Here is a 20991-nt window from a genome sequence, read left to right as displayed (position 1 = left end):
TTAAAAAGGTTAAAAGTGTAATTTAATAAAATAATTTATAATAAACTAAAGTAAAGAAAGATATCATCTTTCTTCACCTTCTTTACCAATCGAAACTAGGGCTTAAGGAAGCCATAACCAAGCTTCAACATCCGGCTAGCAATAAATCCCTTGCATGTGACTATTCTTCATCCTGTTTTTATTGATTTCTATATTTTTGAAGTCATTGTAGCTTAATCTAGCTAGTCTGGGAACTAATTTGTAAAAATTTTAAAATTTTAGGGTTTTACCATGAAGATATATTTGTTGTTTTTTTTATGTTTGATTGATGAAAATGAATATTTGATGATAGTTGAGCAACTTTTGTCAAAGAATTTTGATGAATTTGTCATTTAAGTATTTAATTGAAAAGAGAAAAATGTTCATGGTAAAATGTGAAATAAATGAAATATGAAAATTGATAGGGACTAAATTAATATTTGGCTAGCATGGGTGTAGACTAAATTGCATGAATTTTCATTTTATGAGCTAAAGTCTAAATTGAAATGAATTTAAAACTATAGGGCAAAAGTGTAATTTTTCCAAAATATGATTTTGGATTAAATTGAATAGAATTAAGTTTAAATAAGTTAAATTTGATTATATAGATCAAGAAAACCAACGTATGGAATTAGATTGGGGAAAAGAAAAAGTATTGGATTAATCGATCGTAATTCTCTGTTCGTGTTTGAGGTAAGTTTGTTAATTTAAATAGCATTGAATTATGTTCAAATTAAAATACTTATGTGTTATATATTTTTATATTATGACTCTATGGAAGTATCCAACGAAGTTTCGGCGACTTCCGAATCTCGTTTGAACATTAGAATATATAGGATACAAATGACATGTCATTAGGGGTTACCGTGTTTCGGGTGTTGGTATTGTATGTCCTACCAGTGGCTGAGTTTCTACCATGTGTTGTAGTTACTTGACAGCTTGTGTGGGTAGCATCCTGTAACTACGTTCTGACTGACAGCTTGTGTGAGTAGACCCATTTATGGCTCAAGAGAGCAGTGATACGAGATATGAGATAGTAGTAGTTTCGACCACATGTTGGCACATAATGTGCTAGATTCCCGCGTATCCGATATTATTCTAGTGGTTCAACGGGTATGAAAAAGGGAAGATTCAACAAATTCTTTAATAAGTGATGCTATGAAAGTATGAAAAGGTATGAGTTGATGATGTTTGAAATATTCTTAGCCATATGCTTGGAAATATGAATGCTTATAAGTAGTATGTATAATAGATATGATGTTTTGAGATGATTTTCTAAGCTATGTGATTATCTAACTTGAAAGGTTGTTGTTGCTTAGGCTAATGCCAAGTCTTGTTGGATTGTTTCAAATTAATTTTATTCTATATAAATTGAAATGGTAAGCTTTGTTTATGAAATACGAACTTACTAAGCATTATAAGCTTACTTCGTGTGTTTCCCTTGTGTTTCTAGATAATCAGAAGCTCGTTCGGATTGGAAGTTGTGAGAGATCCATCACACTATCCATCAATTATATCGATATATTTTGATGATTTTGAGTCTTGGTTATAATGACATGTATAGTTGTTTTATTTAATGAATTTATCCATTATGTGTGGCTTGTATATATGTTATCTTGGTTAAGGAACTAGTTTGTATGATATTACAATTATATGGTATTTTATGTGGTTGTGTTGGTTAAGATGATGGTGAGGAAATGTTGATGGAAATGGTTTGGTAACAATCAATGGTAGGTGTGGAATGAATGTATCATGATGCTGAACATAGCTAGTTTTGGTAGTTTGGAAGTGATCATCTTTTGGTCAAATTGGTATGGTATATGTTAGTTGGAAAAATGGTCATTTTGTGTTGGATGTACATAATTTTTTGGTATATGATCATTATGGAAAATGTGATAGTTTAATTAGTGAAGGAATTAGGTAGGTGTTTAGATAAGTTTGATTGTTGAGATTGAGGTGCCATTTCGACATATTGGTTGAATGGATAGTTTCTATTGTGTAAGCTTGAATATGCATTATGAAAATTGTGTTTTGAATGTATTATTTTAGGTGCAAATGGCTTGTGCATAATGTCTGATTTGGGTGAGAAAAATGGCTTGATAATGGCCTACTTTTCGTCTACATGGGTAGAGACACGGGTGTATGTCTCAGCCGTGTGTGACACATGGCTAAGCGACATGGCCGTGTGTCCCCTATAACTTTCAAAGGGTTGCAGGTCAGGCTGTTACATGGCCTAGCACACAGCCTGGCAGATGGGCGTGTGAGGTTATTCGAAGGGTACATGGGCGTGGGTATGGACACAGGCTAGGACACGACCATGTGTCCCTATTTCGAATGCCCACACGACTGCGTGACCCCTGTAGCTTGAAAAATTTTAAATTTTCCTGAAAAATTTCATATGTTTTCGATTTAGTCCCAATTTGTTTCTAATGTCTTTTAGGGCCTCGAGGGATCGTAAAAGGGACAGTATGTATGATTATAGTTGATGTTGCTATGATTTATGTGATAAATTGTTAATGTTAACTAAATGTTTATTTTATGATGTTAAGCTCCAGTAACACTCCGTAGCCTTAATCCAGTGATGGATACGGGCTAAGGGTGTTACAAGAAACCCAACACATACACCAATCTATTTAGCAACTAACATGCCTTACTAATGACCCATCATATCCGGATATCAAGTTTGCACACAAAGGAAGTCATATTTATTTCTTATCACTTACATGCACATGCAGATGGTTACATGCAACAACTTACCACATTCAAAGTAGACTGTTTTACCTTAATCCAAAAACCTTAACTATTACAGCCAAGAAACTAACAATATACAGGGACTCTGAGTAGATCATAGAAAACCCACACAAATTGGATACTCATAGAAGAGCCCAAAGTAGTTGGTTACACCACAAGTCCTTTCCTACAGTCTACAACCTTTTACTCATTATTCAAACACTCATTGGTTCTTCAATGATGAGGTTAGTCCCTCTTTTCTTGGGGTAAAAGAATAAAAACAAGGCAAAAGAAAGAAAAGAAGAAGAATCCCTACTACAACAGCCACACCATTATTTATAGCCCACATATCTCTCACAATAACCTTACACGTGGCCAACCATGCAAAGCTGACTCAGCACACTTTTATGGCCGACATAATAATTTCTAGACAAATCCTACTTTACACATCATTGCACTCTAATTAATTTCCAACTAGATCATAACAAGAAACCAACTAAAATTGAGCAGCATTCCCACGTGCTCATAAAGAAAACTATCGAGTCCGTGACCTAACAATCTGCCACTAGCATATACTAATAGAAGGATCCGCCAATACAAGGCTTGCAAGGGAATGCGCTAATTGGCTGGTTCTACACAACGACCACGTCAAGACGTATAAAGCAATAACCTATACTATACCAAAAGACGAACCTTCAACCAAGTCTTTACAGACTTACCTGATTGGCCAAACAATCCATCAATCATGGCACGACAGCCAGTAGTAACTTAACCTGGCAGATAGGGTGTAAATCAGCCTTCCTTGGCTTATACTTTAGCCAACAATCTGCCCACACACACCACCTACTAGGACTACGCCAGGTGGGGTGTTAGACTTTCACATATATTTAATTTAGTTCTTATCACTATCAATCTATCTAAATCGAATCAATTTAGCTCATTTCATCACATCATCACATAACGTATCATATTTCAATCCAATTTAAGGTCAATTAAGTAATTATTTCAATTTGCAATTCATCGTATTCAATTAATCCTCTATCTCACCTTTTTGTACTAAATTGTAAACAATTAAATTTTAATTAAACCTAATTACAATTATAATTCTGAATGCATAAGAATTTAACACAAACATACCATATGAACTTACCTAGTCAACAAGCAAACAAACAACTCTCGAAGGGCTAATCAATAAATTTTGTCGTTTCCCCGATTATCTTCAATTTGGTCGAATTTATGATCTATTCACTAATTAAATTCAATTATCAAATCCAAACAACTTATATCATCCTATTATAAGTGTATACTAGTTTAATTTTATTATTCGATGCCCCTAAACTTTTGCATTTTATTTATTTTGGTCCCTAAAACCAAAACTATTATAACTTTCACAATTAAACTTCATTTTTCATTCCAATTTCAGTTATGTCCTTCTAAAACCCTATAAAGTCTAAATTTACGAAATCTCATGACAATTTCATCAAATTTTTATTTTAGTCCCTATATGCAAAACTAAAAAAATTACTTAACAAATTAATATTTAAAAATATCTAAGCTTATAATCAAACTATTAAACCTCAAAAACTTTAATAGCGTGTTTGGTGGGGGGAATGCATGCGTATTCCCCCTATGCAGCGGGCCCACAGGAAACGATTGTTTGGTTCGCTGTTTTCCCATTCCCCCTCGAATCGGTTCCTCCCCCATTACATTGATTGCGCGTAATAGGCATTACGCCCCCCCAGCACCGATTACCCATTCCGCGTCTTTCCTTTTTTTCTCTTCCGTTTTTTGCCCTCGTCCTCAACGCTCCTTCTTCCACGCTTCCTTGCATAGGTAATTTCTTTTCCCTCATCCTCTCCCGATGTTTCTCAATTTTTTCCCTTCCAGATTTCTACTTCTTCTTCTGGTACTGTAAGCTTCTTTTCTTCTCACATTTCTTTTCTTTTCTCCAATTTCTTTTCTCCAGATTTCTGCTTCTTCTTCCAAATTTTTTCCTTGTTTTTCTTTTATTTTCTTTTCTGTAGAATTGATTTTGATTTTGATTTTATTTATCTTTTTCGAATTTCCAAACACTTCTGATATCAACCATTTCAGAGAGCTGCGCGTTGGTGATTATCTTGCTGTGAAGGGACCCAAGGTATACAGTTTTTTTCATATGAACGCATAAACTGGTCTTGGCAGTATGGTTTCTTTCATTTGACATGTGGTTTGCATTTCCTTATGCTGTTGTTCTGTGAATTGTTTCTTTCAGGGACGGTTCAGATATCAACCTGCCTGGTAAAGTATACACCAGATCAAATTAAGAAAATGGAAGAATCAGATAAGATTCGAAAAGCTAGTGAACCTATAGAGCTTGTTAAATTGGTATGCAAAAACACCCATATTTCTTTTTTTTTTTTGATAGTTCACATTTTGTTGGTGATAACACTTTTAATTATGAGATTACTATTTGACCTTTATATATAAAGGTTAAGCGAATAAAGCATGAATTATCGAGTGACGAATCATTGGCCGAATTGCCACGGGCGGTTAAGCATAAGATAACTGATGAAATCTTACAGAGATTGAGAAGTTTGAGACCAAATGCCAGTATCAGTGACCAGCAAGGTTGGTGTCTTAGTTCCCTTTTTACTTTTTGATTATTTTGTTTAATTGTATTACAGTTTTAAAGTTATTGTATTTCTGTATGTTCTTATTTAGTAAGTATATAGATTGAACATTTATGATATGTCCTATTCAGGAGTGTTAGGTTTAAGTTCAAAGATTGTATCTTTGTATCTGTTAATGAATGAATCAAAGTCTTAAACTGCATCTTATTAAGGAAACCTTTAGATGTGGGATTAGCTGGTTTAGCATGCAGGGTGAAGCCAGAAAATTACCTTTGCCCTACTAGAGATAGCCATAAATTTTTTTTGTGGGCAGGGGGGGAGGAGTGCAAATTTACCATTATATTAACTTGTAATTTCATAAATTTCTAAGGGACTAAAATGCATAAATATTTGGGGGGCAGGAGATAGAAATGCTATAATGACATTGCACTTTTTGAGTATGCAGAGTTGGTATTATCCCTCATTTGGTAAGTATTAGGTTTCTTGTGGTGTTATATTAAAGTTGTATTAGGTTTCTTGTGGTGTTATATTAAAGTTGCGTTGTTTTACCTATTACAGACTGATTAGTCCCCTCTTGTTTTAGTTGAAACATTACGACTACTGGAAAATGAGCTTCCAATTGAATTCTGTTATAAATCCTGAAGAAATCCATTTTGAAACTTTATTTCCATCATACGTGATGCGTGTTTGTGATGTTTTATAAAATTAGGGAAGAAATCCTGGAGAAATCCATTTTGGTTCTCTGTCTGGTTCAAATTCGTAGTTGGAACATGATTAATTCTTACTCTATATGATATGGAGCTCCATTTTCTTGTTGTGTTTTCATGATTTCATATATGTAATCTATTCTCAATTATGTTTCCAATTTAATATTTGAATGAAGACTCTAATTATTGATAGAGTATGCCTTTGGTGCACGCTGTTTTGTGGCATCCATCTAAAGTAGTTTTCTACCTTCCTAGGCTGAGTTCAGTTAAGTCTATATCATCATCCTCCCCTTGGCATAGTGCATGCATTTTAGCTATAGAGTTATTTGCACAATTGATGATTATCATTTGACATTTCTCAATCTTCTATACTGGCCTAGTAGTCATTATTCTCTCCTAACCTTTCTCATATGTGATCAACTGTACTGTTTTATTGCAGGCGCAGTCTCCTAACTACAATGCTACCCTGAAACAGCAAATCAATTCTGAGGTATTTGCTTAGAAATTTTGTAGGATCTGGACTGTTGTAGTTGAATGTTCATAAATTTGCAATCAAGCGTGTAGTATGCTAACAGTAACATCTCCAGTCCCTTGTTTTCTGGAGCTTGTGAGTTTGCATATGTTGCTAGGGGAAAACAGGGTTCTGGACGTGATCCCTAATTCTTTGAAGGGGATTAACCATGATATGTTTATTTATTAAATGCAGTGTTGTTAATTATTGTTTTGAACATTCTTAATCTCTTGAATTGTTGACCTCTTTCCAACTTTCTAATAATATTTCAAGCTCTATTGTAAACAATAATGTATGGCTTTCTATGTTGTGGGTTAGTCCAGAAATTCACATAAGATGCATGGTCATTTGTTAAAGAAGAAATGCAAATCCAAATTTTCATTTATAATTGTTGTACTAACCACATTTTACTCATCATTTCAGTAATGGCTTCCATTTAAGGCACTGTAACAATGTACTAAAATTACTTGTAATTCCAATGCCAGGAGATATAACCAATATCACATATTGCTCTAGCTCTAAGCAGCTCAAAGATGCAAGAAGAAGTTCTAGAGAAGTTCATAAACGCCACAATAAATCTCCGCAGCTGTTTTAAGTAACTATCAACGAACAGAAAGGGAGATGAGAAAAAGCAACTATCCTCTATAGATTATACCATTTCATGAAATGCAAATAGATGATCATGGGACAATAAATCGACCAAATATAAAATAACAGAGAAATATGATTATTTAAAATTATACAAGGGAAAATAAAACAACATTCCACGTACCGAAGAGAGAAAATCTCACCCTAGATAGCTATTTCAGGGTTTAAGATTTCACTGGGCAACAAAGATGAGCAAATAAGTAAGTTATATATATTTTTATATTATTATATATTATGATTTTAGTAAATTCATATAAGAATAATTATATTAAGAATTTTATTTAATTATATATTTTTTATTACATTATATTTAATAATAATTATGTTAAAATATGATTAAAATATTTATTATTTATATTAATAATCTTATTAAAATTTTATAACAAAACAATAATCATCAACTTAAAAAAAATTCTGCTAAGGGTATTCTAGTCATTTTAGTTTTTTCCCTTATGCTATTACACCTCCATTCCATTCAACCAAACACAAGAATACTATTACGCCTCTATTCCATTACATTCAACCAAACAATTGAATTGCTATTACGCCTCTATTCCATTACGCTTCTATTCCATTACGCCTCTATTCCATTACGCCTCTATTCCATTACAGCCAACCAAACGTGCCCTAAATTTCATCAATGGAAACTTTAGAAATCTTAAAAAATTTTAAAAATGGAGATACGGGTTAGTTGGACCTAGTTGCAATGATCTCAAAGACATAAAAATTATGAAAAATCGGCGTAGAAAACATTACCATGCGAAGACCCTAAGTTGGCCAAACCTTGATGCTCAACAGTGGAGTTTTCAAGTTCATTTTCAGTGGAAGAAGAAAACGAAAAATGGTTTTGTGTTTTTCTAATTCTTTTATGTTTAAAATACATATACTTTTATTTAACAATAATTTTTTAACACATAAATTAAACAAAAGTCAAGCATTAACTGCCCACCCAAAATAAAAGGAACATATTTGCCTCATAAATCCTCCCAATTTAACCATTTAAGCCTTTTAATTATTAAAAACCAATATCGATTAACTTTTACTATTTTTACGATTTAGCAATTTTTCCGTAATGAACCATCTAATCACTAAATTTTTTGGATCAAACTTCAATTCACCTATATAACAACTCCGTAAATATTTAATAAAAATATTCACATGCTCAGTTTATAGAAATGAGGTCCTCATACCTCATTTTCTAAAACCACTTGACTTTCGGTACGTACAACTTGTACATTGACTAATTGACCAATTAATAAAATCTAGTAATCACGATTCACTATTATACTAATTTTAACTCATAAATATTAATTAAATATATCTATGGACTCTCTCGTCGAAATTATTGTCTCGAAACCACTATTTTGACACCATTGAAAAACAGGTTGTTACATCTTCTCCACTTGTCTTCATTTATTCTTTTTCTTTTTATGTAACACCTCTCATCAGTTCCAAATTATTGGTATGGATGAGAGTGGGCACCAAAGCATTTACATGTAAGAAATCTTAGATTTATTTAAGATATAAAAGTTTAAAATATTTGTATACAATAATTAGTATATCTCTTAGACAAATTTAAAGTTGTAAAAGCAATTTAAGATCATTTAGAATTTATTCGAAGTTGATCAAGGGTGATAGGAACCTAAAACAGGCTCAGAAGCTCAAAAAAAACTTAAAATAGTGTAGGGTTGTAATAGTGGTGCAACTTCATGACAAGACTAAATGAGTAATGAATTTGCGACATGGGGAATGCAAAATCATGACATTGGACACCGAGGTTGTGACATTACAACTCCATGGTCACAACATGAATCACTGAGTACGACTAAAACACTTAAAAATCACTCTAAAACATATCCAAAACATCATCATATCATTCCAACACAAACCATGTCATTATATATCAAAAGTTAAACTCATTTGAGCTTTAAAAACTTAGCATGAACACATCCAAAACAAAAGATACATATTTTTTTTGAAGAGAAATGCAAAAGAGGCTCAAGTTCATAATTTAACTTTACAATTGCTAGACTAATCTAATTTTTTGTATACATGCCAATAATCCAATACAAATGGTATTTAGACACTAGAATCAAAACCTTAAAAGCTCGATGGATGATGCGGTGCTCCCAAGCCAACACCATGACTTATTGGTAAGTTCAAACCTATGCGTTTTAAATAACTAATGTGTGATCTTAAAAAGCTTAGTTAGTAGACAGTGATAAACATACTTATCTTAGTCCATATTAGTGTGAGCTACTCCTATGGATTTCATGCTAGTTTCATTCAAGCCACATTTTAGTACTATTCATTGATTCATTTTGATTTACCTAAGTGAAATGGCTCAAGTTACATATTAACAATTCTTTTAGCCAATTCATTTATTAAAATTACCTATTCAAGAATCTTAAGTAGAATCTATAGTATCTTGACTTGTTCTTTCATATTTCCCATTTATAGTCGTTAATGATTTTATGATTCATATACATTATTTTCAATTCTCTTAACTATAGTATGCTTAAATTATCAATTTCCTTAATATTGTTGAAGGTAAGTTCTTTAGGCTACACACTATTAAAGCTCATTATCATGTCAAATTCTCTTTTGCTTACTTATTTATTTACCTTATTTTCATCTCTTTTAGTGACAAGAAATTTTGTTCATGACACTTACTCTTGTTTCTAGCCATCTATAGTAACATTTAAAGTTTATTACTAGCATTTAACTTATTTATTCCTATAGTAAAACTCTAGTAAAACTGACTCGGATGCATGAGACTCCTCCGCCACACTAATGAGCACTAAATCCCTAAATTGTAAAATAGTGTAAAACATCCCTCCACCACACAAGAGAGCTCATAAGAGCATAAAATACACCACACCAAAATACAAATAAGTGTAAGGCTCGAAGGAGACATAAAGTTGATCTGCCATAATTTAATATGGTAAATTAAGTCCTTTTTTATACTTAATGAGCATGTAATCGAGCATTTTGATTTTTTTAAAAGTTTTATGAATTATGTGTTATTTATGTTTAATTGAATAAAAACAAGCCTCTTATAATGTTTATCGACCAATTAGGCCAACTCGAGCTTAATGAGGTTCTAACTAATGATGTAGTGGTGCAGGAAATGACTTGAATCAAATGGTAAAGAAGTTAGGGGACTGCACAAAATGTTGTGACATAGAGAACATGAAGTTGCAACATTGAAGTTGCACACACACTTAGGAGCAGTTTTGAGCAACATTCACAATACAATGGATTGTTGCTAAAGTCACGACATTGGAAGTTAGGAGTCTCGACATCCTCGACAATAGCCTGAGGTGTAAATCAATAAAAATGTTGTAGGGAAGTCGCAATATTGAGAAGCAAAGTTGCGACACCCAAGTCACTCTACAAAGACTTGAGCAAACTGCCAAGGAAGTTGCAACACCGGACTTCTGGTGTCGCGAAATTTAAGCTTGACGGACCTAAAATCTGTAGGGGTGTTTTAGCCCGCACAATCAAACATTTACTTGTAACTCAAGGTAAAGTCGTCCAAATTAGGTCAAAGATGAAAAATATTATAAATAGTACTTCTTAAACATGATTAAAGGAGGCTTTTTACGATTAGTAGTTTCTAAGTAGTTTGTTCGTAGGATTTTTTTTACAACATTATTTTTGGATTCTTGTTTTCTAGTAATTTTAGTTTTTGTAGTTCCATTCATTAGTTTTCAATATTTATTTTCCTTGCATTCGTTTGTTGTGGATTCATCATCATGAGTTATCAAACTCTTCCAATTAGGAGAATTTCAGTTGCTACCCAAATATGACCTCCACAATAAGAACCCTTCAAATTACTGAGCATCTTTAAACCCTTTAATTCCAGTAAATCGAGTATGTAAATATTAAGTAGAGATATTTATGGAGTTAGTATATAAATGAATTGAAATCTGTTCAAGCAATTTAGTCGAAAATGTGGTTAATTAAAGCCCATGGACTAAATTGTAAAAGTTTAACCGCTATAGATTTTTAATCAAGAAAAATGCTTGAGGACTTAAGTAACAATTATCCAAAGGACTAAAATGAGAAATAAAACAAACTAAAATGAATGAGAGTGAGATTTAATGGTGGATTCCATTAGATTAAATTAATTTAGGGTTAATGTTTAATTAAGCATGATTAAGTTAATTAATTAAGTTTAACTAAAATTAGTCTAGGTATGTAAGTAAAAATAAGTGGGAAAAGATGAAAAAAGTCATCATCATCTTTTCGAATCCACAGTCCACCATTATTGAGCTGAAATAAATGCTTTAAAACATAGCTTAATATTTTGCCAACATTTCAAGTAACTCTTTAGCCATTTCTTTTAATTTTTATAGATTTTTTATCATGAGATCTTAATTTATTTAGCCCATATGTCAAAATTTTCAATCGGTGAAATTTTGATAAGTTGCCATTGTTGAGAATTGACTAAAGTATTTGTGAAATTGATAGAAAGTAAGCTTAGATTGTGAAAAAGACTAAATTGTAAAGCTTAACAAGCTTGATTAGAAGCTTTGCTACATTGGGAACTAAATTGAATAAAATGCAAACCTGTTATGAAATTGTGGTATGAATACAAAGTATATGGTCCCTAATGAATAAATGTGAAATGAAATTTTAATTGGAAACTTTAGATTGAAAGTTATGCTTGTCTCAGTTTTAAGGACTAAATTGAATAAATTACAAAATATGCTTGATCTTGTAAATGATTGTGATCTAGATGGAAATTGATAGTATTATATGTTTTGCGGCTGTATGTAGCTAACTTCAATGCGGAACCTTTGAGAGGGAAGTAATTAGTGAGTTGATTACTGTTGAGTCAGACAAAGTTGATTATGTTATAATGTCATATCTGTGATTTCAACTCAGATAATGGTTTGGAAAATATGCAAAGCATTTTTAGCTTACATTTTACATACACGAGCATTAGGTCAAAGACTGGTCAATTACTGACAGATAGGGAATTCACTGATATGTTTCTTGAAGAACTACTCGGGTAACCATCAGAATGAGAAGTTGAGTTTCCTATTCGGATAATGCTCATAACTACTCCAATATAAATAGCTCCACATAAGGCACAATTTAAAGAGTTGGTTGGCAAATCTTTGATATGACCGAGTGTGTAATATGGGAAAAACAATACTATGTTTATTAAAAAGAAAGATGGGATTATGAGAATTGTCTAATGATTACGGATAGCAGATTAGACACACCATGAAGAACCGATATTTTTTATTTTATAGAGATGACTTAATTGTTTAGTAAAATGTGACTACTATATTTTTTAGTATTGATTTTCAACCAGGTGGTTTTCAGCTCAGAGTTATGAAACAACTATGTCGAAGATTACTATCTAGACTTAATATAAAGAATGTGAGATTCTAATAACACCGCTTAGATTATTCATCACTAAGTCACGTTACAGATCTAATGGAAAAAACTTACTAGCTATATTTGAACAAAATTATTGCTATGTTATCGATGATATTCAATCTATGCGAGGAATGAAATTGAACATGATCAACATTAGAAAATAGTGTTACAGATTTTACGAGAGAAACAGATAATTGTAAAGATCAATATTTATAAATTCTAATTTTGAGAAGTAATTTTTTCTAGAATTTTTTATAACAACTGAAAAAATCTAAGTTACTTTGAATCAACTCCTCATAATTGTGAACTAGGGAATAGCCGAGGATTATTACAGAAGTGCGTAGTTCTCTAGGATTCACTGTATATTACAGATGATTTGTTCAGGCTTTTTGATGATAGCGCTACCATTGATGAAATTGTTACAAATGTCAGTTTTGTTTGATTGAGTATTGTCAGCAGAGTTTCAAACAGGCGGAAGATATGTTAACAAAAGTTTAGAATTGAATCAGAGATAGGGCAGATGTCTAAAGTTATTAAAATATTGTTATATGATCATCAATTATCATATAGGTAAAAGCGAATGTGACGATTGATCTGCTAAGCTAGAAATTTCTAAAAATTAAGAATAGTCACCTGAACTGAAAATGCTATGGTCTTATTTTAGTCAAGATGAGAAATAAACTGGTATTTTACAGGGAATTCAATAATTGTGGAAATATGATCCTAAACAGTTAGCTAAACAAAAAGTTGTGAAAATGATCAAACTTTGGAGTTCAATGACAATAATTACAGGAATATATGTTTTCGAAACTGTTGATGTGTGTTGAGAAATTTTAGAATTTACGGATAAATGGTTAGTTCCTTCAAAATTAATATTACTTATGATAATTGTTATTCGTGAAGAAATAGAGTGGCACTATGAGACTTTATGTAGATGTAAATACATAATTTCTTTGCACTAATCAGAATTGAATGATAAGAAATTGGCAGAAATTGATTTCTTATATGAAACAAAAGAAAAGGTTTGGTTTATTCGAGTAATTTAAAATCTACTTTAGACTGTCAGAAATCATATGAGAATTTAAAACAAAGAGATATTGAGTTTCAAGTAAGTAACAATGTATTACTGAAGGTATCGATCTTTCATTAGTTTGAAAACCAAATTAAGCCATTACGAAATCTTTTACTTAGTGAAATATGCATTTTATTGACCATACTAAACTAAGGGTTTTTTAGAATCCATGTGAAATAACAGGGAAGGATCAGGTTTGAAACAATTTAATCACATAAATCTAAAAACTATGCAAGATAATAGAGCTTGTCAAAGTTATTATGAACCATTAATTTAGTCGGATCAGGATCTAAATTAAGCATGCACTTTTCAATTATTATGTCCATTAGCCTTTGTATGGTCAAGATCGCTCAGCTAATTCAAATGCATCCAATCACGTATGAATGAAATACATACTTGAATTTAATTGAAAACATGATCTACTGAGGCACAAACACTATAAACATGATTTAACAAACTTCATTGAATAAATGCAATCATCCTAGCTCAACAGACTAAGCTACCATTGTTGATGATAAGATCATTAAACACATTGCAAACATATTTAAATCAAAATAAGAAAGTAAAGGAAGAATAAAAATTGTTCAAATCGGTACTCTCGTGAACTCCGACTGAAAAGGTTTTCCTTTGATCATCATGTTGCTACTTTACTAAAGGCTCCTCAAGGTGGTTAGCTAAGAGAGAACCTTATCACGATTTTGCTAGCTATAAATTAAGGGAAGTATGGGGTGCTAGGCGTGGAAAGAAAGAAGAAAATGAGAGACTGAAAAAAATGAATGGATAAGTAATGAAAGAAGGAATGATGGATGATTTTGGGGATGAATGAAAAGGTGAGAGAAGTGTGGTATTTATACTTGAGGTTGGTGGCTGAATTTACTAAAAATGGCGTAAAAGTCTCCCTTGGTTCTCTTCCATTAATTGCCGACCATAACAAGTGGAAATGGAGGTGAGTTGGTTGCTTGATTTAAGCATGGAATCATGCTAAATTTAGCCATAGGGTGGATGGTTTCTTGAGCAACCTTCATGTGCTAATTTTTAATGAGTTTCACAATGTAGGGACCTCTAAAATAAGTATCCCAAAGTTAATTTTTGGACAGCCACAGGCTTGTGTCGAATTTGGGCTAGACTCCCTCTTGTTGGTTATTTTCATGACCCAATAAATAACTAGACATGTCCACAATGTAACATCACTTTAACTGGTCAAATTAGCATCCTTATGACTCAATTTTGCATGGTTTTTCTGTCCAAGAAGGGTGGATTTGTTCATGTCCATGCAAGAACTGTCCTAAGCTCCATATTATATCATCTCACAGTTCTACTGCATTATTAAAACATAGCACATTAATAAATAACATGAAAATGATTTAATTTATGCACAAAATTCAAATAATAAAGCACAAATTTGCAGATTTCATAAATTCATTTCCATGATTGAGATTTAAGCAAAATTCATTAAATTCATTAATAATTGCTCGGGATTAATGTTATTATTAAGAAAAAAAGTGGTGAAAATGATTAGAAAAAACCTATACAATTTAGAGTTTACACTCGTATGATGTGAAGATGTGTATGACTAGCTCAAAAGTGTGCTAAGTGATTTAGGATGGGCTCGGATAGACAATACTATTAAGGTAAAAACAACGGTGGTGGTGAGATTAGATCTTGTAGTGATACTTTATTGTGAGACAAAAAGTAAGCTAAATGCATCGCATCGCACTAACCATCCAAACCCACACTTAGAATGTGATAGTTAGATGCATGCATAAATTATAAGTGAATGGATTGAAATAATTTAGTTGATTGCTATAACAATTGTGGCATTTTTGTTAGACATTTAGGAATGCTTTATAAGTTATATTTTGGGCATGAATTGCACATAATTGAGCAAGTGTTGATGTTAGTAAAGGAATTCATTATAGGTCTTTGTGTAAGGTTGAGCCAAATTGTACATTAGGTGCCTTTTTTGGCATACAGAGCTTGTCAAATGGCCGTGTGTCTCACACGATTGGTTGACACGACAATGTGCCATTGGTAATTTAGATGCATAATGTTGACACTGTCTCAGCCTCTCACACGGCCAAGCCATGCGGCTATGTGAATATTTCTACATTTTTACAATTAGGTCCACACCGTCATAGTTAGTTACATGGCCGTGTGACCCTACATTATAGGTCATTAGTCTTCCACACGATTGGAGTACACTACTATGTGGTTCAGCACCACACAACCTCAGCCTATCACACGCCTCGCCATACAATCGTGTAACCCCCTGTTATGAACGTTTTTTGATTGTTTTTGTAAAATCCTATACCCGACCTAGTTTACTGCACATGGATATGGGATGTCACAATACTTAAATACTTAACAAAAATTTTACAACAAGCTAAAACCATACTGAACATGCCTCTTATTTATTTATATTCTTTTCTAAGTCAAAAGCTTTAGAAGGAAGTGTTTATTAATTACAACAGATTCGCAGTAGAAGACATTACAACTTATGTTACACCCCAAAAATCTGACGGACCCTATTTGAAGGGGTATAGATATGAAGATACATGTTTACCGTAGTGCAGTCCGCCCATTTGCAGCTTTTGAAAAATAAGAATTTGGCGTACGGTAATCATCGTATAAGTAATTAAAGATTCTATCTCATGTTATTCTATTGTTTATGAAGGGAATGTGACAAGTAAAGAGTAAACCTAGTAAGAGTTACCGCCAAATGTATAGTGTGCCCATTTTGCCTGAACACTATGCTAATTAGATTTGTAGTGTATTCTGGTTAGGAACCAACAAGATTAATTGGTCAAACATCATTTGTACAGGATTTTCATTTATGGTTCTCTCGGATCTTGTAAGCCATTTATTGAGACAAGTTTTGGTCACCATTGACATTTATCAAGTTCCACTAAGGGAAACTAAGGGTATATATGTAGTAAGAAGAGTTTGTCAGGAGATTTTTATTTTCTGGAAAATACTATTCTCGAGTTCTTCTTCCTCAACTTATATGTTCTCTACTTCCTTATTAAGATGAAGCTAAGGTTTTTGAGTTAACCAGTGGATGTTTCACCTTTTAGTATGTCAAATAGCTATGAATTTTAAGTTTTTGAAGGAATAAAACTATTAAGAAGCTTATGAGTAGTAGGTTATGAATACAAGGCCTTGCATGGGGGTTGTCTATGATTGAGATGTTAGCGGTCTATATGTAAATGTGTTTTACTGGTGATTCTATGTTCCTTAAGTAGTTGTTCCTGCTGGATCGAGTAGAATGTTCAAGTTTGGAGTTTGGAGTTATAGTTTAAGTGAGTAATGGGTGAGTCTCCATTCTAGCTCCTGCATGTGCACTGTTAAGTAAATATATGCATGATGATAACTGGTAAGTGTGTGAAGCATAGTAAAAATGATACTTATGGAATGATGATATGTATAAAGTATTGTCTAAATAGGAAGTTGAGTGTTAAATATGCAAGTAAAGTCTGATATGAGAGAGTAAAAATTAGTCCAGTATGCAAATAAATTTCGGTAAGTAACTTCTGAGTAAAACATTCTTGTGATGTCTCTGGTACGGTAGTTCAATTGCTAACCAGATTGGCAAATCACAATACAAAAATAAGTGAAAGACCATGTGGCTGAGACCCATGGCATTGTGTGATACGAAACCACTCATGATGTTGCTTCCAGTAAGATGAAGACTATATTGATAGATCATGACATGGGGACGTCTAACTCTATGTGGTTAACACCTATGGCAAGATATGATTGTAAGAATATTCATGGTGATGCCTTCGTTAATATGTAAACTAGACTGATAGATCACGACAAGAAGATATGCATAAGTCCATGAGGGAGAAAACCATGGTACCCTTTGTGAAAGTCTAACAAGATAGTAAACACGTGATTTTGTGTGTTGCATGTGTGGCCTAATCTGCTAAGCCTTTATGGTGTATTCTATATGGTAATTATGGCAAGTTCTGTATCATCTCATTGGCATGTCTGGTGATGTTTCTGTGGTAAGTTCTGGATATGGGCATATTCGTAGCTATGAGATATAAGTATTTTTCGGTTTGGGTTTGTCTACACTAAGTAGGGTTCAAATCTGAGTTATCTGGTATCCGCCATATCTAAATAGTATCATGTCTCATTCTGGGATTTTATGGAATCTGAGTTGTTTTTGATATTGGGAATTCTTATGTCTTTTGACAAAGATGTGTGGAATTCTTCTAAATGGTTTGGATAGTTCCTTATTAGTATGAGCATGTATTGGGTTTTGAATTGGGATATGATTTGATTGATAGACTGATAGTATCAAACTCAGCATGGAAATCCACCAAACGTGAATCCAAATGGTAAGTATTCGCATGTGGATAGTGTCGCGTGTGAAATGATATGTGAATTTTGCAAGAATACACGTCGGATCAAGTAATAAAGTGATGGGTGGGATCATCTCCATAGGTATCAAATTAGGTATAGAAATTGTCAAGTTATGATAATGATTAATGTTATGGAAAAACTGAGTTAAGTATGTAGTGATAAATTAAAATGATAAGGATGTGTGCGAAATGTATACTGACTAATATTGGAAAATGCTAAGTCAAAGCAAGAGTAAAAAAATGCAATGGCAATTACAAGAATGATGACGTGACTATTAAGATGTAAATGAACAGATAAACAACTAAGTATGCTATGGCAAAGATTCTATGGCTAAAGATAAGGTTTACACGATGTTGAATGGGAAGGTTGAGATTACTAAGAATCTCTTTTCCTGTCAGCAATGCCTCAGCAAAATCATACTTATCCTACTGCTCAAAAGAGTTCTAAAGTGGTATGCTTCTTTCGAGAGCAGAACCCTCAAGTTACCTTGCCTGTGTCTATAGGCCTTTAATATGGTACCCTGCACTGTTTCCTTCTGTATGAACGATGCTCTATGTCTAGAGTCTACTACAAGTATATGTCGAATACTTGCTCATATCATTCAACCACGGTTTAACTAATCTAGCCTTTTCATAATTTAGATTAATTTAAGGGTATGTTACACAGTTGACTATGTCTAGGGATTACTCACATACATTTTGAAGAATAACATAATTTGATGAAATAATAAAATAGTTCAAATTTATACTACAGCCATTACAGAAAGTCAAAGTTTCATAAGAGTAATCCCAACCCTATGAGATTTAGCTCATAGGTAGGCAAATAAAATTCAACTCAAATGTAACACCCTTAGCCCGTACCCGTCACCGGATTACGGCTACAGAGTGTTACCAAAGCATAACATCATACAATGAACATTTAGTTAACATTAACAATTTATCACATATATCATAACAACATCATCTATAATCATGCATACAATCCCCTTTACAAGCCCTCGAGGCCATAAAAAGACATTAGAAACGAATCGGGACTAAATCAAATACATATGAAATTTTTTAGAAAAAAGTTAAAATTTTTCAAACTGCAGGGGTCACACGGTCAAGAAACGTATAAGTATATAACACATAGAGTCATAATATCAAAATATATAACACATAAGTATTTTAATTCAAACATATTTAAATTAACAAACTTACCTCAAACACGAACGAAGAATTATGACCGATTAATCCAATACTTTTTATTTTCCCCGATCTAATTCCATACGTTGTTTTTCTTGATCTATATAATCAAATTTAACTCATTTCAACGTCATTCTATTTAATTTAATCCAAAAATCATATTTTGTAAAAATTACACTTTTGCCCTTATAATTTTAAATTCATTTCACTTTAGTCTTTACCTCAAAAATGAAAATTCATGCAATTTAGTCCACACCCATGCTAGTTGAATATTAATTTAGTCACTATCAATCCCCATATTTCATTTATTTCACATTTTTACAATGAACATTTTTCTATTTTTTAAATACTTAAATGACAAATTCATTAAAAATTATTTTACAAAAGTTGCTCAACTATCATCAAATATTCATTTTCATGCATCAAACATCAGAAACAACCAATATACATTCATGGTAAAACCCTAGACTTTTAAAAAATTTGCAAGTTAGTCCCCTAGCTGGCTAGATTAAGCTACAACAACTTCAAAAACATAGAAATCATTAAAAACGGGATGAAAAATACTCACATGCAAGGGTTTTATTACTAGCCGAATGTTAAAGCCTTGTTATGGCTTTCTTAATCCCTAGTTTCAGTTGGTAAAGAAGATGAAGAAAGATGATATCTTTCTTTACTTTAGTTTATTATAAATTGTTTTATTAATTTACACTTTTAACCTTTTTAATTAACGTCCAAATCAATTAATTTAATGCCCATATTTGTCCATTTAAACAATCAATGGTCTAATTACCATTTAACGCCACTCATATTTAAACTCCATAGTAATTTAACAACTTTTACTAATAGCACAACTGTTTTACACTTCACGAAATTTTTATACGACACTACTAACATGATATAAACATTAAAATAATATTAAAATAAATTTTTCGACATCAGATTTATGGTCCGAAAACCACTGTTTTAATTTCGCTAAAAATGGGTTGTTACATCGAACATCATTTTCATAACTGTAATTCATGATGGAACATATTCAAAATAATGGAAGAACGTCGGGAAGACAAAATTCCCTTGCCTAATCCACACTTCAGCTACGTAGTGTCCTTAAGTGGTTGAGAGAGACTGCCTTCGTTTCCCCTTCCTCTCTCTATTTAGTTGCTACCTTCTTATTTCGCCTAAGGATTTTCACCCTTGTTCACTCTCTAGGGTTTCCTCCTTTTTTTTCTTTTTACATTGTTTTTTTTCTTTTTTAGGATAATTCCAACAGCTCAAGATTTATCTTCTCCTTTTTTCTAGGTAGATTTATCTAGTATAAGTAGAGTTGGGCTGAAATTGATATGCACTGAATGCTAACTGGACACCTTCTCGGCATTGCCATGGCATCGAGTTGGCAATCTGACCACCCTTTTACCTCGACAAAACTTCACTCCTTTATTTCTTGTTCCTCACCCTGCACCTGCCAATACCACAAAACACAGCCCTTCCACAAGTAATTACAATTACCTAATTTTTAAATGAAGCTCAAGTTCTAATGCAATGCTAAAAATACTAATGAAATGTCCTAAAATGAAACTAGATGTACTTAAGTACATGCAATTAACTAGGTCCAAAGGTATAATATAAAACTCTTTTCAAGAGTTATCACACCCCCAAACTTGAGTTTTTGCTTGTCATCAAGCAAAATATGCACGCATGCATAAATGCCATCATTTTACCAACACACCAAACCAACCCATACTGCTAGGCT

The 20991-nt window shown here is 32.6% G+C and overlaps 1 long non-coding RNA gene across 1 annotated transcript; it reads left to right on the top strand.

The window, feature by feature from the left end:
• The first annotated feature begins 5053 nt into the window (after nt 1-5053).
• LOC105785556 (uncharacterized) lies at nt 5054-6538 on the top strand. Its single transcript, XR_001131062.2, has 3 exons — nt 5054-5112; nt 5217-5355; nt 6504-6538. It is a non-coding gene; the product is annotated as an uncharacterized LOC105785556 (long non-coding RNA).
• The last annotated feature ends 14453 nt before the right edge of the window (nt 6539-20991 follow it).

The sequence above is a fragment of the Gossypium raimondii genome, chromosome 1 (assembly GCF_025698545.1).
Source record: "Gossypium raimondii isolate GPD5lz chromosome 1, ASM2569854v1, whole genome shotgun sequence".
NCBI classification, from domain to species: domain Eukaryota; kingdom Viridiplantae; phylum Streptophyta; class Magnoliopsida; order Malvales; family Malvaceae; genus Gossypium; species Gossypium raimondii.
The sequence above is the reverse complement of the archived record's forward strand: the minus strand, read 5'-3'. Positions and strand labels throughout refer to the sequence as shown.